We start from the raw sequence: 20,906 nt of genomic DNA on the forward strand, positions 1-20,906 counted from the left end.
TTAGGAAATGTCTGCATATTTATACATGGACCAAATTTTAGTAACACTCACTCCTTTATGGCCACATGGAACACACTTGATTCAATCAGATTACAAACAGAAAATGGGATGATCCATCACAAACCTCGATATTTTACTGTTTTTAATCCACACAATGATTTTGGTTTGTGCTGATATCTTTGGAAAAAGGTTTCTTGACTGACAAGTTTGGATGTAACATCACAAACTGACATCTGGTGACACGATGTACCAAATAAAAATGGGCCTCTGTAGATGTCACGGTTCCCTTGCCCTCTTTTGCTGGCCTGCTTCTTTCTCTCTCTCCTCTTTCGGTGTATGCCTGTGTTGTTGTCCGTGTGCTTGTCTTTTTTAGGGGATGCTCCTCCACCTTCCCGTCCCTCAGTCACTTGTGAAGAATCAGCTGATTACTCGCCTGTTCCTCGCGAGGTCTTCATGCTGGCTTCTAAACAACCAGATCATTGCAGTACCAAGGTAACGTATCATGCCACAGTCATGTCACATTTTCCATCAGTTCTTGCCTTTGCTCACTCTCTGTTTCTGTGCAGACGTTTCAGCGTTACGGATCTCCACGACCTTCTGTGACAGTGTCTGAGTGTGCCTCCAGACAACCTTCACTACCATTGAATCATACCTGTTATTAACCTCTGTCTCTCTTCCACAGCATGTCTTTTATCCTGTCTTCCTTCTCTCACCCCAACCGGTCGCAGCAGATGGCCGCCCCTCCCTGAGCCTGGTTCTGCCGGAGGTTTCTTCCTGTTAAAAGGGAGTTTTTCCTTCCCACTGTTGCCAAAGTGCTTGCTCATAGGGGGTCATATGATTGTTGGGTTTTTCTCTGTATCTATGAAGCGCCTTGAGGTGACTTTTGTTGTGATTTGGCGCTATATAAATAAAATTGAATTGAATTGAATTCTGTTGTTTTCATAACAGTACACTGTAGAAATAATGGACTGTGTATTAGGTATTGAGGTCATAGTGAATGTAGTTTATTAGTGTGTGTCGTAGTATGATTTTGTTGTTGATAGGATTTAAGATTACAAAATAGAAAATAGTCCTGGGATGGGAACAAAGAACTGAGGTGCAGGGAAGTGCGGCAGTTAACCCCCAAACACAGGACAGTAGCAAGATTTACTGAGGGTGAGGGGCAGACAATTGCCAATGTACATTACCTTAAAAGGAGATGGGGGTCAGGGTGTCAGCACCCCAGGCCACTTTACCAGTGTTTTTCCATTGTGGGGGATTTACTGTAGAAATTGGAGACCAGAGACTATAACTGTAATTGTTGTGTGAAACCCTTCAGATCAGCCTTTAGAGTAGGACTGCACAGGATGCAGTGTGCTGATCTCCAGATGCATCTGTAAGGAAAATGGGTAATGAAAGGATTGTGTGAAATTTGGAAACATCTCTGCGTGATCTCTACCAAGACAAAAAGAATCGGAGAGACCGACGTTGTCTCAACAACACTAAGTAGATATTCCACTAAATCTCATTTGTGATTTATGCTAAATGTTACCATTAATTATTTATATTTCTTTACGCTTCTGATTAATTTAGTAAAACATCAAAAGATTTTCACTGTTGACAGTAAATAAGACATTTCTAATTCTCTACAGACGTTTGAGCTGTAGTATAGATTGCAATAATAGTGTATGGTTATTGTTTATAGCAGATGAAATAGCAGATGAAGTATCAGGACAGGGTGTGAATAAAAGTTATGAGTTGCGTTGCTGCAGAGAAAGTTGTTCACTCTGGTGAGGTCTAATGAGTCTAATGGGAGGCTGAGCCTTCAGCTTTCCTGTCCCTGTCCTGTTTAACCAGAAACGCTCTCGTCTTTTAACATTAAACTCATAACTTTCCTTTTTGATCAGTCTTACAGCTACAGCTGGATCAGCTGACCCTGTCCCATCCTTTAGTTATGCTGTTATAGGCCACAACTGCTCATTAACTTCCCATCATGCACTGAGCACTTCTGTCTTTTACTCTCAGTGTGTTAATATATCACTACTGCGTGTCAGTAACGTTGGTCCTTTTCCTCCCATCATGTGTGATCCTCCACTTCTTTTAAGTGTCTCCCAGCGCAATTCTTACCATATTTTGGTTCCTGCAACTGGTCTGTCGGGTTATTGTCTCCCCAGAAACACTTTCCTTGTGCTTTTGGAAATCTATTTTTTCCTATTTCTGTTTTGTTTTTCCTATTTCCGCTGTGTTTTGTGTGCTTTTGCAGGGTTTTTCTTATTGCTGGTGTTTTCTTAAGTTGCAGTCCGTTCGGCCTCTCAGGGCCACCGCAGTACAGTCCCCCCCAATTTTTTTAAATTTAACCCAACAACATAGTTGGTTAAATTATACAAAAAAAAATTCATATGTGCCCATAAAAGAGGTCAAAATCACAGAACTCTACTCAAAGTTAACAACAACCAATACTGATACCTCAAACAAACTGACCTCACTAAAGAAGACAAAGGGGGAAAGTTAAATAGTGGCTGATCAGCCCACAAAAATCACAAAAAGGGGTAAAACACACAAAAACCTAACTGAGACCAAAACCAGTTATTTATTATCCTGTAAATTAAACCTTATATTTAAGGAAAGACCAATGTGGATGCAGTGTTGTGTGTAAGCCTCTACACTGATATTACCACTGTGTGGCTGTAACTGCAGCCATCACACCGCCTGACCACGTTAAGGTGGTAATCTCTCAGGGGGAAAACAGAAAAACAAAACAACAAAAAATAAAATAAAATAATGCTCATCAGATTCTAACAATTCAAAACATGACATTTACCTTAACTGGATGACCTATATAATAAATATTATCGAACCCAACAATAGTACTTCACACTATTGCCAATATTAACAAAACCAAAAAGGGTAAGCCAAGTTATTTAAAAAAAGACAATTCACAAAGTCTTGAAAAATAGAAATAAAGAATAAAAATCTTCAATCCACTCTATAACAGCAGTCTCCTGCTTCCCTGCAGATCAACACGTTCTCACTCCTAACTCGTCATATGTGCGACGCCCATACAGCATGTATCACTTCTCAGTTATTTATTGCACTTCTTGCTCGTCAGTGAGGCACTTTTAGTGCTTTATCTATGTTTGTGTGGGGACTTGTTATAAATCAGTCTTCAACCTTTAATCTCTCTCTGAAAATGACTGGGATTAAATGCAGTGTAATAAACTTTCCTGAACGTGTGTCTTGTCATGATCTCCAGTGCTGCCATTTCATAGGATCTCCTGTCCAGGGCTTCTCAGACGTTGGTTGTTTTTATAACTCCTCTCACCTTCTGCTCTTGTGTCTGCTGTGATAAGCCTTTTATACTCCATCCATCCATCCATTCGCTTCCGCTTCTCCTTTTCAGGGTCGCGGGGGGCGCTGGAGCCTATCCCAGCTGTCATAGGGCGAGAGGCAGGGTACACCCTGGACAGGTCGCCAGTCTGTCGCAGGGCCAACACACAGGGACAGACAACCATTCGCACTCACATTCATACCTAGTGACAATTTGGATTATCCAATTAACCTATCCCCACAAGCTGCATGTCTTTGGATGGTGGGAGGAAGCCGGAGTACCCGGAGAGAACCCACGCAAACACAGGGAGAACATGCAAACTCCACACAGAAAGACCCTGGCCTGATGGTGGAATTGAACTCAGGACCTTCTTGCTGTGCGGCGCCTTTTATACTCACCCATTTTATTTCCATTTCTGTTTCTCACTATTTTTCTTAACAAGATTAAACCAGAATCAAGGTATGACTCAAGTATGTGAGGAAATTCTACACTAATTGGTACCCGCGGTCTTTCTTATGTTACATACCACACCCCAAAGAAAGGGCACACATAATGCAGACACATTTTCAGTGACCCAAATAACATTCAAACACGCTCCGTATCATAACCTCCTTTTTGTTTGTGTTTATTTTAAGCAGTTGATTTAACATAAGGATTAAAATAGAAAGAACAATCCTTGAAATAACACATGTGTGAAATACATAATACAAAACATAAAATAAATAAATATGTCAAATCCCCTTAGATCCAGCCTCACAAGCACTTGTTCTATGACGACTAAAGGAAGTTTATTTACGTCACAGACCCAGTGACGCCCATTCAGTTTCATTATCCAGGAAGTAACAGCTAATGCTCACTTCTGTTTAAGACACAGTCCAATCTTAGGTTCCTCATCCTGAGTGGAACAATGGGTCTATGTGAGTACAGCTGCCTTTTTCACATCATCTTGTTACGGCCCTAGCAGGGCCTCCTCCTGAAGGTGCCTGTGTGGGCGTGTCCCACCACCTCTTCTGCCTGAGGTGCCACCTTTCCCTGTTACACAGCTGACTCACATCAGTAATTAAAAGTATTTAAGCCCAGGGAAAGGTGAGCTCTGGGCCAGAGTGCCAGTAGTGTGGTTACAGCTTGTGAGCTGAGTGGTTGTTGTGTTTGCAGCTAGTGAGCTGTGTTTTTGGTGGTTTTCAGTGAGCTGCTCTTTCTTTTTGGCTTACGTTTTACTTTATTGACCAACGCCTGAGTTTTGTTTGTTTTCTTAAATGGTAATAGCGGCTTGTCCGTCTCTTTTAGTTAGTATAAATTGAAACTTTAATAAAACTCTTTAATTTAACCCCTTTGCCTCCTTGACTCCTTTTTCTGACCCGGTCCCTTTTGTTACTTCCCCCTCCCCGCCTAGACCCCTCAGGGGAACGTAACAATCTCTACATTATATGAGTTGATGATTCTAGCATTACAGAAAATGTCTTAATATTTCCAGACTGAGCTGTGGTGAGATCTTTAGTTTTCTTTCTTGTGTTTCAGTGACAGCCTTAGCCATCACAAACCTATTTGCTTATTTATTTATTTTTATCTCTAAAACTCATAGGTAAATACATATCAATACATGTATTCATCGTGAAGCATCCTGATGATCAATAACCAAGTGTTTCTTCCTGAAACAATTACATGTAACCAGTGTTGGGGAGTAACGGAATACATGTACCGCCGTTACGTATTTAAAATACAAAATATGAGTAACTGTATTCCGTTACAGTTACCGTTTAAAAAGGTGGTATTCAGAATACAGTTACTTTGTTGAAATAAATGGATTACACTGCGGTACTTTGTAGCCACAGCTGCCCTGAGGCAGACTGACAGAAGCGAGGCTGCCATATCACGCCATCGGGCCTCCACTAGTAGGCAGTAGGTGAAGTGTCTTGCCCAAGGACACAACGACCAAGACTGTCCGAGCCGCGGCTTGAACCGGCAACCTTCCAATTACAAGACAAACTGCCAACTCTTGAGCCACGATCTAATGGACAGATGCAAGGTTATCGATGGTTACATCCTCGTGCAATAAAGAGGTTGAATGTTGTATCACACAATGCCTGATCAATTTGTTTCACTAACTCATCTAAATAAGGAATTTTGTAGCAGAAACAGTAATTATAGCAGTTTGTTGTGGAACAGTAATGTCCATATCAACAACTTTTTTCTTGTGGCTCTAATACTCCATCGTAACATAAAGCCTCCCCGTCTTCTCTGTAGCTCAGTTACTTGATCTAAATCCTTGATCAGCTGTGTGCTGAGCTATGGCCCAGTTAGATGTTAATGTGTGTTCTTATGTTGTGTTATAGTGACAGCTGTGTGTACTGCTGCAGGAGCAAGTAAGCAGTTTATTTATCTTTAACTAATTTGAATCAAAGCCCGATCCATGTCTGATACATGTCTTGTCTTCCTGCAGTAGGTGCTGTAGTCACTGCTCCTGCTCTTCTGGGAGCTGCAGGTTTCAATTCAGCTGGAATAGCTGCAGGCTCCTGCGCTGCAGGCATGATGTCGTCTGCTGCAGCTTCTAATGGAGGAGAAGTGACAGCCGGAGGTGTGGTGGCTGTTTTGCAGTCAGCAGGTAAATAAATAATTAGACGTTTTATTAGGATTTTAACTTACAACAACATGCAAAAAGAAGAAGTTCATGGCTTTGGGCCTTGGATTCCAGGCCGGAGTTGTGTCCTCAGCCTGTAGTCTGACTTGGAGGAAGAAAACTAAATCTTGTGGACCCCACTGCAGTGTGAGTGTGGTGGTTTCTTACTGGTCAATAGTAGACCTTACAATGTTCTTGTACGGGAGTCATTTTGAACCATACGTAACATTTGACGTTTGTTGACAGGATTTTTGACCAGCATACAAAACCACCTGCCTTAGACTGATCAATATGGCTGATGAACCATCTGAAACCGTTAATATGGTGTCACCATTTTTAATTGGTGCACCCTGTGTACCAGAATTTTGTGGCTTAACACGAATTATGAAGACCGGGAGAGCCAGATTAGTGCAATGCTCCATGCTCAAAAGTGGTCTATAGAGCAGCAGTGTGATTTTGTGCTGAGTGCATTAGGAGAGCAAGTGGAGCGGGATACGCCAGATAAGATCTTTCTTCAATTTAAAGAACTGTACGGGGACAAAACAGCTGTGGGTACCTTGCGTGCCATGTTTTATGACTGCAGACAAAGGCCAGAAGAGCCTATTAGAAAGTTCACTTTACATTTAAGGGAGATCTGTAATTTATTACTTTGGTTTGATTTTTCAGTTTTTCTTTACAGGAAAAGATGGATAAGCTTGGTGTTAGTCCTTTCCATCAAGTTTCCTTTGTTAAAGCTGTTTTCTGCTTACAGTATGTGAATATCAAATAAAGTCTTATGAATCAAATTATGTCAGTCCTTCATCACATGTATCACTTGTTTTTTTGGAGTGTTTTTTTTTCTTTGTTTTTTAATTTTGTTATCCCACATGAAAAATTCCAAAACTGCAGATTTTAGACACTTTAGACCTAAAATGTATATTCATTAGGGGAAAAAACATTCATTTGTGATAGTAAACGTAAAACAACCTGAAAGACTTCATGTGACAGTCAGAACATTGAGCTTATCAAATTTGCGGACCCCCATCACGGTTATGACTGTTCTTCCCATCCCATGCAAGGCCACCTGGGTTGGCTGGAAGACTGTTTACTTAGCCTGTCGGGGCGAAGGACACTGTCTCAGCTGAACTCTGGATACACACACACACATACACTGATATGCACACACTGATCCCCCCTCCCTTTCCATACGCCTTCGATGATTGTGCCCTACCGGGGAAGATGGCAGTCAACTGGACCAGCGCAGATATGCTGCAGGACCGGATGCGCTGTCTACACCGGCTCTCTCTTACCCTTTACCTGCCCCTGTTGCTTGTCTTGTGTTTCTATGGTGTATTGATAGTCATGTGCTTTTGTGCTGAGGTGTTTTTTCTGTTATCAAACTGTTCTCCCACTAGGAGCTCAGTCTGAGTGGAGTTTTTTTCCCTCCTCCTCTTACCTCATGTAGTGTATTTTCGTTGTTTTTTCCTATCAGCCTACCTTTCTTACATGTCTCCCCAATGTGATGTTTGTGTAAAGTTGGTCAGAAGGTTCCTTTGTAAGTGCGCATGTGCCATTGGCGTGCTGCCTGCTGTAACCCTAATTTCCCACGGGATTAATAAAGTATTCTGATTCTGATTAACAACTAAGGTCCAGTTATTTGTTTTAACAAACATTTCAGGCACATCCTCTAGTCCAGGGGTGCCCAATCCCAGTCCTCGAGAGCTACCGTCCTGCAGCTTTTAGATGCATCCCTACTCCAACACAGCTGAATCAAATGGTTTGATTACCTCTTCAGCATGCCATCGTGTTTGGCAAAGGCCTGATAACAAGCCATTCATTTGATTCAGTTGTGTTGGAGTAGGGATGCATCTAAAAGCTGCAGGACGGTAGCTCTCGAGGACCGGGATTGGGCAGCCCTGCTCTAGTCTATTTGTAGGATTGTTGGCTGTCCACTCAAGATTCAGAGTTCAGAATACAAAAAGCAGAATAAGAGATTTTTGACTACCTGACTTCTGTCTGTATTAAGAGTGGCCTTTGGTGTCATATTTCAGCTGCTGCATTGGTTAATTGATTTAATAGACTTTAATATTTGAGACTGCTATTAAGCAGGTCAAAAATGAAGTTTCATGCTCATCTGAGGCTACATATATACAAACCCGATTTACTTCACACCAGATCATTTCTCATATGTAGGAAAAGGTAAGTTCATTAGATGAAACTTAAAGGATCTTTGGCTCACGACTTCATCTGGATGGTACAGCATAACCAGGTTAAGACATCTCTAAAAAATATATATTTTTGAGTGTTTTTGGGTGTTTTTTAATTATTTATTTAAATTTTATTTTCCATTGTTCACTGTGGCCTGTTAAGCATTTTATCAATATATATTTCGTTAAATATTTACAAGAAATCAGGCATTATACAGTGTAAACTTCAGTCCAGTGTGATTTGGATGCTCACCAGAAAATTTAGCCAGATATCAGCTGGGTTTAGATACAGTTCAGATAAGTTGGGAAATTCAAATTGTTACTGCAGCAGAGTACACAAGGCAGGAACAAATGAACACATGCAGCATACCTAACAGCAATAATGCTTTGCAAAAATAGAAGAAATATGGACTATGCAGGTACAATGAATAGATATGTACTTATATATGTAAATCACTCTGTCTATCTATCTACACATACACACAGACGTACACACACACAAATACACACACATACATATACAGACATACATATATACACATATATGATGCAATTATACAGATTACTAATAGAAGAAGAATGAAACATAGTGCAGTGTTTGGGTGTTAATAGTAGCAGGTATTTAGTATTGCACACTGATATATGTAAAGACCCCAGTGTGTTCATATGTGGTGTACATTCACTGCTGTTGTGCAGTGTACAGTCTGACAGCAGCAGCAGCCTGTCACTGAAGGGACTGCTCAGTGTTGTCAGGGTGACCTGTATGGGATGGATCGAAGATGGGGTATTTTAATCGAGTATATAGGGAAATGTGAACTCCTCTGACAATCTGAGTAATTGGATAACGCACTGTTATTGAAATTTCCAACTTCTGAGCCACAGAAAGACATAACAGGCTTCATTAGGTTACCTTCCACTTGTTGACAGCAACTAAATAAAACCAACATATCCACATAATAACACCTTAAAGCAGGGGTGTCAATCTTAAATGAGCTGTGGGCCACTGCTGGTACTGTCATGTCATTGGAGGGCCACTTTAGTGTTCAAGTAGTACAAAAACAAACAAACAAGAAAACACCCACAAATCTTTCAGAAAATGTAGTGTTTTGTTTGTTTGTTTCAAATATTGTATAACAAAACTGCAAATGTGAATGCAAAAAACTTCTCACTAACTGAAACCTTTTTATTGAACTAACAAATAAAAAGGAAAGATACTCTCTTTCTGGCCAGACACGTGGAAGCATTTCTACAATAGTTTTGTCCATATTTAACAAAATAAAAATGCAGACATAAGTGAACACATTAGTTTTTGACTGCTAGTGAAAATTGTTTTCTTTACATATAACTCTCTCACTGAACTAATACAGCCAATCCCTCAATATGTTTTTACTCTGCTCATATTGCCCTCATTTTAAAACATTTTTGCTTTTAAAACAACTTATTTTCAAATTGCACTCAACAACAAAACCCCTCGTAACAAAAACGAACTTCAAGGGCCAAATTGTATTTCCTTTCTTCACGTCAACAGTAAGGGTGGCAAGTAGGGCTGACACGGGCCTCACGCAAGTTGGCCCCGAGCCGTGCGTTTGAGACCCCTGGTTTACCTACTGTCACTGCAGTGATATTAGCGTTTTTGTTTTGAAAGGTTACTAGTGGATGCTGGCAACAATCTTGGAAGAGAACAATACAATCTGTTATAAGGCCTTCACTGGAAAATTGTGTATTTGGAATATAATACCAACATGTCATTTGAAGATAACATATAGTATTCCAGTGACCAAATAGTATTTGGGTAAAAGTCACTGAATAGTGTTGGAATAAAGTGTGAAAATTGTGAAGGATTAAAATATCCAGGAGCTCGAATTGGATATTTTGTTTCAATCAAACTTTATCAACACAAATTGCACAGGTTTATTGAATATGAATAACTTCACCTCAGTTGTTTAAGCTCCTGCCAAAGCAAAACATCAGTGTGCAACCAGTGTCCACTATTGAATTAAGTAAACCCAACATGTTTTTTTTTAGTGCATAATCACATTTAGTGAAATAAACTATTAAACCAGAATTACATATTAGGATTTAGCCAAGTGTTAGGATGTAATGCAGAGTAGTATTTCTAGTAGGCTTGTTTTGATATGCCTGTTTTCATTTTATTTTCTAATTTTTAAAGAAGGCTTTAGAAAGGTCAAAATAAATCTTCTGTAAGGGAGTATCAGCTATTCTAGTAGAATTTATTTTACCAATGCAAGGGTGCATTAGTACCTTGTAATACAACATATCTATTTCATAAAGGGTGAACACAAATGTCCAAAGAGACTTCCTGGCAGCTGCCATTTTGAGTATAACCTCTGGTACGGGCACGTTCAGTTTGCAGCAGCTATACAACAGTGGCCTCTAGAGGTGTTTACACACTACCACCAAATCAGACAATGCAACACAACACGCAGGTCGCCCCAATGAATAGATTAGGCTGGTAGCAGTGACTTGTTAACTTATCATTTATCAAACATGTCTCCCATGAATGATGTGAAATAAATTTGAGGCATAACATTTACGTCACAAGTTAGAAGTTGCAATCAGTTTTTAGGAAAGTGAGTTTAATAAGAGTAGGTAAAGTAATGCAGTAATTTCTTAGATTTTATAATCATTTTATAAATCATGTTGGCTACAGCCTATTTAGCAGTGCAACAAGAGCATTAGACAAACAAACAAATAAATAAACAGTCAGCAAAAACAAAAAAGTTAGTACCCAGGGATAAAAATGTTGAGTATGAAAGGGAAACCTAATGGACAGATGTGATGCCTGAACAGTGGTGGCTTTAAGTGATGTATCAACTTAAACATGCATCCACAGTCTATGTTACATAAGTATGATGATCAGTGGTGACGGCTGGCGCCACTTTGGAAGCAGAAACTGTTGGTTTGAAAGCCTTTAGTGTCTCCTTGTGGCGGGACTCTTATACTGTACTGTGAGATCTCGAGCAGTGACCCCCCCCTCCCCGTCACTCTGGCTCCTACCTCAAAGCACACTGTGCGCTGTCGATCTTACGTGCTGCACAATAATATTCAATAGTTAGTGTTTACTGTTATATTCACATAGATCATCGCGATGATGTTATTTATTAAATTGCTCTCTTTTTTGCTCGTTTTCTCTTTTTTTCCTGACAGGTGATCCAGGTGATTGATATATGTATTTTTTTGTCTGTTTGTTTTTCTTTTTTGTCCTTTATCACGTTCATCTTCCCCGCTGTTTTTCTTTTCCTCTTTCTTTCTCGGTTTTCTTTCCCCCAGTCAAATCCGTCCCATGTTCAGCAAGTGAAAATAAAACAAAATAAACATTTGGTACTTAATGGATTGAAAAGAAAAATGATGGCACTCTTGTAGTTCACACAGGTGGTGATGATTCAGGGTTTTAATTTGTAAGGTTTGAATTTTGAGCCATCATAAATTTTAAACCAGGAAAGTATAATATTTAACATATGATAAGTTAAAGCTAATACAGCTGCTCATATATAGGTAATTTGAAGAACTACCTACACCAATGAGTAGACTTCCCAGAATGGAAACAGCACTCTTTGTGTGGTTGGAGAAAACAGTCAAGTTGTTAAGAACTATGACTGAGAAGAATCCGCCTGTGTACAGCAGCAGGCTGCCTTCCTAGAATTTGGATATCCCCCGTGCGCTCGTCTCTGTATTATGTGCATTACCTCTCTTGGAAAATTAAAACCACAGCAGCTTTTTATAGTTTTCTTCATTCACTATCATCTTACACCAAAAGTCTACGCTGAAGAAGATTATTCAAAACATGCAACACAGTCACCAATCCCAGCAAATCCACCCCTAAGTCAGACTGTACAATACAGAAAATAAAAGAGCTACATCTCAGACTCTACAGGCTTCAGTTAGCATGTTAAATGTGAAAGTTCAGTTAGAAAAAGACTGAACAAAAACGGCCTGAGTTTAGCAATTAACCAAAGTGACAAACATTGCTCTAAATAATTCTCCCCTAATCCAAGTAGTCACCCAAACCTGGACGTGGATTTAGAGGCCTGAGGGCCATCTCACACATTTATTCAGAAAAAAAAAACAAGTTTCAATTAAAATTAAACAAATCAAAATCTTGTGGATGTGTGCCTTTTACATGTTGGTAAAATGTTTAGGATGAGATGGAGATATAACACTCATGCACCGTGAAAATTATGAAGGTCTAAACATGTATCAAAGGGACTCACTGAACATCAGTGGATTTCTATGGGGCAAACGTACTTAAACAAGCCACTGTGACCATTGAGGCAGAGCAGAATGAATGATACTGATGGGAACTATGAGGGTTTGTAGTTAAATTCCTGCTCTTACAGGATCAGGGAGTGTCTGTTTAAAGATTATTAACATACACTGTAAAATTTAATTAGTTCCCAGAACTCAAAAAAATTGAGGAAACTCATTGCCTCAAAAGAATTGAGTAAAGCTTAACTTAAAATGACTAAATTAGGACAACTTGTTTATTTTGAGTACTCTGTACAAGCTCATTTGTTCCCAGAACTCAAAAAAATTGGATCAAGTGAGATGACCAAGTTAGGGCAACTTACTCATTTTGAGTACACTGTACAGCCTTGTTAGTTCCCAGAACTCGTTGCCTCAAAAAAACGAAGTAAAGCTTACTTAAGATGACTAATATTGCAAGTCTGCAGTATTAAGAATAACTTGATATTTCTGACTGTACAGTACTAATTGTTTACTTACTGACAAACATTTCAAGTTCAACTAAATGAAAAACAATTTGTGGTAACCTGAATATGATTAAAAATAATTAACAACACTTTTTGTAATGATGTTAAAATCAGACCAACTTTTATTTTCAAACACAACAAAGTATAACAGCCAACATACTGGACACTGTTCTGCTGAACAACAAACAATTATATTGCCATCACGGTTATAATCTTACAATGAAACAAAGTCTCAGATTTAGTTATTCTAAAAATAAGTTTAGGCCTACCACAAGTTTGTTTTGTACTTAAATTACTTCTATAATCAAAATAAAATATTTGTTGTTCTGTCACAAGTGTAGTCTCTAATTTAAACAACACATTTGTTTTTCATTCCAACACATGAGCTGGAATGTTGTAATATTTTAAGGATGGCTTGTTTCCAGTCCAGGCATTACTGCCTGAATGACTATCACGGATCGAGGTGATCCAAATATAGGTGCAGAAGAAAGTCTTTAACTTCCCTTAAGTACAGTGGCAGTGGATGTGGGTTGGAGATGCAATGAGCTTGAACCTGCAGGCGACCATCTTCACTGACCACACCATCTGTGACGGAGGACTCATCTCTCCTGTTGTCCTGCAAGCAAACAATCATATTTTTTGGAACATGAACTTAATTGCTTTCTTAAAACATTTTTTTCTGCATTTGGTATGAAACAGACTCCAATTTAGACAATCTCAGGCTCCCTCCCCACTGGAGAGGTGACATTCAATGTCCAAATTGTCAGTCTGGATAGCCGTGACCCCCACCCGACACACAATAATGTCATGAAAGCATCATTTTAAAAAGGGCTATGCAAAGATGGCCAATAACTTTCATTCTAATGATGTGCAAAATGATTTGGGCACAAAACAAATTTTGCTGTTAAACTTGCAGACTTCACTATATTCAGTGTAGACCCTCTAAACTAAGTTTGGGGGATGTGATCTTTCAAGAAATGCAGACCAAACTGTTGTTGTTTGTTTACTTACACAGCATGTCTTGTAGAATTAACTGGAGTCACCAGCAACAGCCTAGTGCAGTCATATCTCAAGTCTAATAACAGAAGACAGGAAAAGATCAGTAAAGAAACAACTTCCCCAAACCAAAAAAGAAGTAAAACAATAAGTAAAACAGGCTGATCTAAAGTATGATTAAAGTTCAGCCTGATTAATATAAATGTCACTGACAGTTGCTAATATATTGGAAAACCAAAATACTTACCACTGAGTTGATGTCTTTCTGTCCAACAGCAGGAGTGCTGGTCCCGAGCCTCAAAGACAGTATGAAGCAAGCAGAGGGAGAAAAAACAGAACATTTTTCAGAAACCGATTTGATCCTTAATGGCTGTGCAATCATTGTAACATAGAGTTTGCTTATGTTGTTAAATAAAGGCTAGATTTGACATTAATAGATGCCACAGATGTTCAAGGTGCCACAAAGCATGAAAAAAAATGGACGTCTTGGAAAACGTCTGGGCATTTTTGCAAATATGTGACGTCTTGATAAATCGAGCAGATATTTGAACTTTCGACAGCTACATTCTCGCCTGAAAATATCTTAAAAGTTGATTTTGTGACCCAGAAAAAGTAATAGGTTTTTTAGCCGCGCTCCTCCACCATTGCTGCGCTTACAAGTACGCACAGGCTCCGACGAGAGCTCTGTTATAGCTGACCGGGAGGTCAAGGCTTGGTAAGAGTCCGCGAGCACAGCTAACTCCTGGCTTATTGTTTTCACCCCCCCGAAGAATTTTGTCTGGGCTCTTATCTCACTTTTTTATTTCAAACAATCAACAGAAAATTTCACAGACACATTTTTATATAAGGTTTTTAAGGCTGTGGTGTTCATTTCTAAGTAACATGAGCCCAGCCGCAGCAGCAACGCTAGGCTAACACTAACTAGCTAGCACGGTGCTAAACTAAGAGAAGCCACAAAATCAGTTTGAATAAGAGTAAACATTTACTCACCAAGTCAGTGTATCAGGTAAAGATCCACAGCAATGACAACAATAATCTCTTGAGCTGACGCTTTCCTAGGTTTGCTCAACATATTCCATAAAAAATGCTGGCACCATGAACATGCGGACTGATCCGTGCTAGGGAGGAGGACGGTAGTGAGTGGCATTTTCAAAACACATCTTTCATCCCTCCGCACTGAGAAGAAAAACTTCTGTCTTACTTAGTTTTTCTAAATTAAGACAACTCAAATAAATTGAGTTTATCAGCATTTCTGTAGAGGACAGAACCACCTGCTTTAATCTACCATGATGCTCTGTGTTATGTTGCCATGGCAATATGAAGTCAAATAAATACAAATATATAAACTGCACATTTGAAGGAGGACAAGAAGACAGGCAACTGGAAGAGCTTTTGAAGCAGGGAAACTTTTCTGGATTACTCTTAATTTAACTGGAAATTTTGCGAATACAAGTCAAGGAGGAAACAAGGAGGCAGGTTGGATTATATCTGAGGACAGGACGAATGAAGGAGAAGCATGAGGAGAGAGAAAACAGCAGAGCGATGGTGCAGAGCTAATCGTGGATCAAGTCGAAGAAGCAAGCATCAAAACTGTGAGTAAACATAACACATAAAGACTTAAAAATTACTGTGCTGATTAAGGAAACATTAAATTTGGTTAGTTTGGGGTCTGCAGCTTCAGGTTTGTGGGTTCAGTTGGTCTCAAAATTGAGGAAAGACAAAAAAAATTCTTTTGAAAGGTTGTTGGAGGATTCTTACTGTAAGAAATATCTGGGTTTATTAACTGCTTTTATTAAAAAAAAGTTGCATTTTATTTAGTCACATTGGAAAGGGAAGATTGGAGGATCGGGACAATAATGTGGCCAGATTTACTGTTTCCTTAATCAGAACAATAATTTTGATCTGAACTAGAAACTTCACTATGATCACCGTGTTAAAGGTTGAGTTACTTGTCAGTCTACATTTATGTTAAAGGTACTTTTAAAAAATGCAGTTTATTCGTTATTTTTTTTAAAAAGGCTCCGCACCTGTGAAAAAAAGAAAATAGGTATCCACACCCCCAAAATTGCTGTGGATCAGAGTAGCTAAGCCCTGGTTAACTGCAATTATATAACAGGAGATGAAAAATATTGGAATGATTGAAAGAAACAAAGATTGCTTTAGGGTTTGAAGATTTGACTTTCTTATTGAAAGAGACGAAAACTAATCCATGTGTGACACTGAGAAAAAAATTGAAAGTTTAAAAGATCTGGAGGTCTGACTACTGTTATTCAAATGTGCAAACTTGTTTTAATGACATTAGAAAGAAAATGGGATGTTTAAAAAGGTAATATATAAAGATGATTTTTATATTACTTGAAAAAATGATGTTGGTTAGTGCTTCTGTACTTAGAAAAATGCTGGGTCACTAGTATGCTGAGATTTAATGTGATAAACTGAGGAAAGGTAATATAATCTACACACTCGCTATTATTATTGTAATCCATACACCAGGTAATATTTAATCAATCATCATTCATAATTGGTGATCTATGCAAGTTTTAAGGAATAATATTTATTTGCATTCCCAATTAATTTGCAAAATCTAGAAGCGGATCTTGGTTGTTTTTTTGTTTTTTTTTTTTTAAAAAGACGTTTCTAACTGACTTGAAACTTTTTTCAGCTGTAGAGTAAATTGAGGAGCACACAATAAAGTGAACATGCTAGGGAGAGATTGCCATGAACTCAATTTTGATGACAAAAACAGCTAAAAGAATGAGCGTTTTGTTGACACTGATGACAAAATCCTGGTCAGATACAGACAGACACATGCATACAACACACACTACTGCTCAAAAGTTTGTGGTCAGTTTCAAACAGTTGTCTTTTAATTAATAATTTACATTTACTTTAACATAATATTACATGAAAATGATCAGAAATGTTTTCACAGATGTGTGTTTAATGAATCATTTATGTTGAATCACCCATGATGCATTAGGAAATGTCTACACATTTATACATGGGCCCATTTTTAGTAACAATCACTGCTGTGTGGACCGATCACATGGTTATAAACCAGGTGAAAATTGACTTCAAACCTTTGAGCTGTAGTGTAGATTGCAATGATAGTGTATAGTTATCTATTACAGAAGAATATATAGAAGTATGAGGACAGGGAGACACTGTAAAAAAGTTATGAGCTGTCTTGCTGCAGAGAAAGTGGAGTCTGTCATCCTTGAAAAGCTCCCAAGATAGGCAGCTGGCAGGTTGAATGATGCTCTGCCTCTGTGGTCAAGTACAGACATAGGCCTTAAGCAACCATGAGCCACTGATAAGTGTGAGAAATTAGTGCACTTAATGCAGCGGTCCCCATCCCCCGGGCCTCGGACCGGTACCGGTCCGTGAGTCGTTTGGTACCGGGCCGCGAGAGTTGAGGCTCAGATGTGAAATGTATGGTTTTCAGGGTTTTTATCGGTTTTCAGCGTTATTTTGTTATCGTTTTTATCGTTAACTCGGTGTCCCTGGGCCTTTTCAAGTGTGTTATGAATAAATCTTCTTTTTTCGGTACCGGTACTAGTTTTATTTTGTTGTATTTATCCGCGACACCTTAAAGGCCGGTCCTTGAAAATATTGTCGGGCATAAACCGGTCTGTGGCGCAAATAAGGTTGAGGACCGCTGACTTAATGCATGTTTCCTAATTATATACGTATGAGCCACTAATAGGAGAAAATGAGCACGCAATAAAGTGGACTTGTTAGGGAGAGATTGCCATCAGAGTTAAAACACTCCACCTCAATTTTGATGATGGACACAGCTAAAAAAATGAGCGTTTTGTTGACACTGATGACAAAATCCTGGTCAGATACAGACAGACACATGCATACAACACACACTACTGCTCAAAAGTTTGTGGTCAGTTTCAAACAGTTGTCTTTTAATTAATAATTTACATTTACTTTAACATAATATTACATGAAAATGATCAGAAATGTTTTCACAGATGTGTGTTTAATGAATCATTTATGTTAAATCACCCATGATGCATTAGGAAATGTCTACACATTTATACATGGGCCCATTTTTAGTAACAGTCACTGCTGTGTGGACCAATCACATGGTTATAAACCAGGTGAAAATTGACTTCAAACTTTTGAGCTGTAGTGTAGATTGCAATGATAGTGTATAGTTATCTATTACAGAAGAATATATAGAAGTATGAGGACAGGGAGACACTGTAAAAAAGTTATGAGCTGTCTTGCTGCAGAGAAAGTGGAGTCTGTCATCCTTGAAAAGCTCCCAAGATAGGCAGCTGGCAGGTTGAATGATGCTCTGCCTCTGTGGTCAAGTACAGACATAGGCCTTAAGCAACCATGAGCCACTGATAAGTGTGAGAAATTAGTGCACTTAATGCAGCGGTCCCCATCCCCCGGGCCTCGGACCGGTACCGGTCCGTGAGTCGTTTGGTACCGGGCCGCGAGAGTTGAGGCTCAGGTGTGAAATGTATGGTTTTCAGGGTTTTTATCGGTTTTCAGCGTTATTTTGTTATCGTTTTTATCGTTAACTCGGTGTCCCTGGGCCTTTTCAAGTGTGTTATGAATAAATCTTCTTTTTTCGGTACTGGTCCTAGTTTTATTTTGTTGTATTTATCCGCGACACCTTAAAGGCCGGTCCTTGAAAATATTGTCGGGCATAAACCGGTCTGTGGCGCAAATAAGGTTGAGGACCGCTGACTTAATGCATGTTTCCTAATTATATACGTATGAGCCACTAATAGGAGAAAATGAGCACGCAATAAAGTGGACTTGTTAGGGAGAGATTGCCATCAGAGTTAAAACACTCCACCTCAATTTTGATGATGGACACAGCTAAAAAAATGAGCGTTTTGTTGACACTGATGACAAAATCCTGGTCAGATACAGACAGACACATGCATACAACACACACTACTGCTCAAAAGTTTGTGGTCAGTTTCAAACAGTTGTCTTTTAATTAATAATTTACATTTACTTTAACATAATATTACATGAAAATGATCAGAAATGTTTTCACAGATGTGTGTTTAATGAATCATTTATGTTAAATCACCCATGATGCATTAGGAAATGTCTACACATTTATACATGGGCCCATTTTTAGTAACAGTCACTGCTGTGTGGACCAATCACATGGTTATAAACCAGGTGAAAATTGACTTCAAACTTTTGAGCTGTAGTGTAGATTGCAATGATAGTGTATAGTTAACTATTACAGAAGAATATATAGAAGTATGAGGACAGGGAGACACTGTAAAAAAGTTATGAGCTGTCTTGCTGCAGAGAAAGTGGAGTCTGTCATCCTTGAAAAGCTCCCAAGATAGGCAGCTGGCAGGTTGAATGATGCTCTGCCTCTGTGGTCAAGTACAGACATAGGCCTTAAGCAACCATGAGCCACTGATAAGTGTGAGAAATTAGTGCACTTAATGCAGCGGTCCCCATCCCCCGGGCCTCGGACCGGTACCGGTCCGTGAGTCGTTTGGTACCGGGCCGCGAGAGTTGAGGCTCAGGTGTGAAATGTATGGTTTTCAGGGTTTTTATCGGTTTTCAGCGTTATTTTGTTATCGTTTTTATCGTTAACTCGGTGTCCCTGGGCCTTTTCAAGTGTGTTATGAATAAATCTTCTTTTTTCGGTACGGGTACTAGTTTTATTTTGTTGTATTTATCTGCGAAACCTTAAAGGCCGGTCCTTGAAAATATTGTCGGGCATAAACCGGTCCATGGCGCAAAAAAGGTTGAGGACCGCTGCATGTTTCCTAATTATATACGTATGAGCCACTAATAGGAGAAAATGAGCACGCAATAAAGTGGACTTGTTAGGGAGAGATTGCCATCAGAGTTAAAACACTCCACCTCAATTTTGATGATGGACACAGCTAAAAAAATGAGCGTTTTGTTGACACTGATGACAAAATCCTGGTCAGATACAGACAGACACATGCATACAACACACACTACTGCTCAAAAGTTTGTGGTCAGATTCAAACAGTTGTCTTTTAATTAATAATTTACATTTACTTTAACATAATATTACATGAAAATGATCAGAAATGTTTTCACAGATGTGTGTTTAATGAATCATTTATGTTAAATCACCCATGATGCATTAGGAAATGTCTACACATTTATACATGGGCCCATTTTTAGTAACAATCACTGCTGTGTGGACCAATCACATGGTTATAAACCAGGTGAAAATTGACTTCAAACTTTTGAGCTGTAGTGTAGATTGCAATGATAGTGTATAGTTATCTATTACAGAAGAATATATAGAAGTATGAGGACAGGGAGACACTGTAAAAAAGTTATGAGCTGTCTTGCTGCAGAGAAAGTGGAGTCTGTCATCCTTGAAAAGCTCCCAAGATAGGCAGCTGGCAGGTTGAATGATGCTCTGCCTCTGTGGTCAAGTACAGACATAGGCCTTAAGCAACCATGAGCCACTGATAAGTGTGAGAAATTAGTGCACTTAATGCAGCGGTCCCCATCCCCCGGGCCTCGGACCGGTACCGGTCCGTGAGTCGTTTGGTACCGGGCCGCGAGAGTTGAGGCTCAGGTGTGAAATGTATGGTTTTCAGGGTTTTTATCGGTTTTCAGCGTTATTTTGTTATCGTTTTTATCGTTAACTCGGTGTCCCTGGACCTTTTCAAGTGTGTTATGAATAAATCTTCTTTTTTCGGTACCGGTACTAGTTTTATTTTGTTGTATTTATCCGCGACACCTTAAAGGCCGGTCCTTGAAAATATTGTCAGGCATAAACCGGTCTGTGGCGCAAATAAGGTTGAGGACCGCTGACTTAATGCATGTTTCCTAATTATATACGTATGAGCCACTAATAGGAGAAAATGAGCACGCAATAAAGTGGACTTGTTAGGGAGAGATTGCCATCAGAGTTAAAACACTCCACCTCAATTTTGATGATGGACACAGCTAAAAAAATGAGCGTTTTGTTGACACTGATGACAAAATCCTGATCAGATACAGACAGACACATGCATACAACACACACTACTGCTCAAAAGTTTGTGGTCAGATTCAAACAGTTGTCTTTTAATTAA

At 39.2% G+C, this 20,906-nt stretch overlaps 1 long non-coding RNA gene across 1 annotated transcript; it reads right to left on the reverse strand.

The window, feature by feature from the left end:
- Nucleotides 1-12,945: 12,945 nt before the first annotated feature.
- On the reverse strand, nucleotides 12,946-14,818 carry LOC143419735 (uncharacterized). The gene is made up of 3 exons (XR_013099747.1): nucleotides 14,084-14,818; nucleotides 13,852-13,915; nucleotides 12,946-13,456 (listed from the first exon to the last, which is right to left on the reverse strand). It is a non-coding gene; the product is annotated as an uncharacterized LOC143419735 (long non-coding RNA).
- Nucleotides 14,819-20,906: the final 6,088 nt, after the last annotated feature.

Source organism: Maylandia zebra, linkage group LG7 (assembly GCF_041146795.1).
Source record: "Maylandia zebra isolate NMK-2024a linkage group LG7, Mzebra_GT3a, whole genome shotgun sequence".
In the NCBI taxonomy this organism is placed as follows: domain Eukaryota; kingdom Metazoa; phylum Chordata; class Actinopteri; order Cichliformes; family Cichlidae; genus Maylandia; species Maylandia zebra.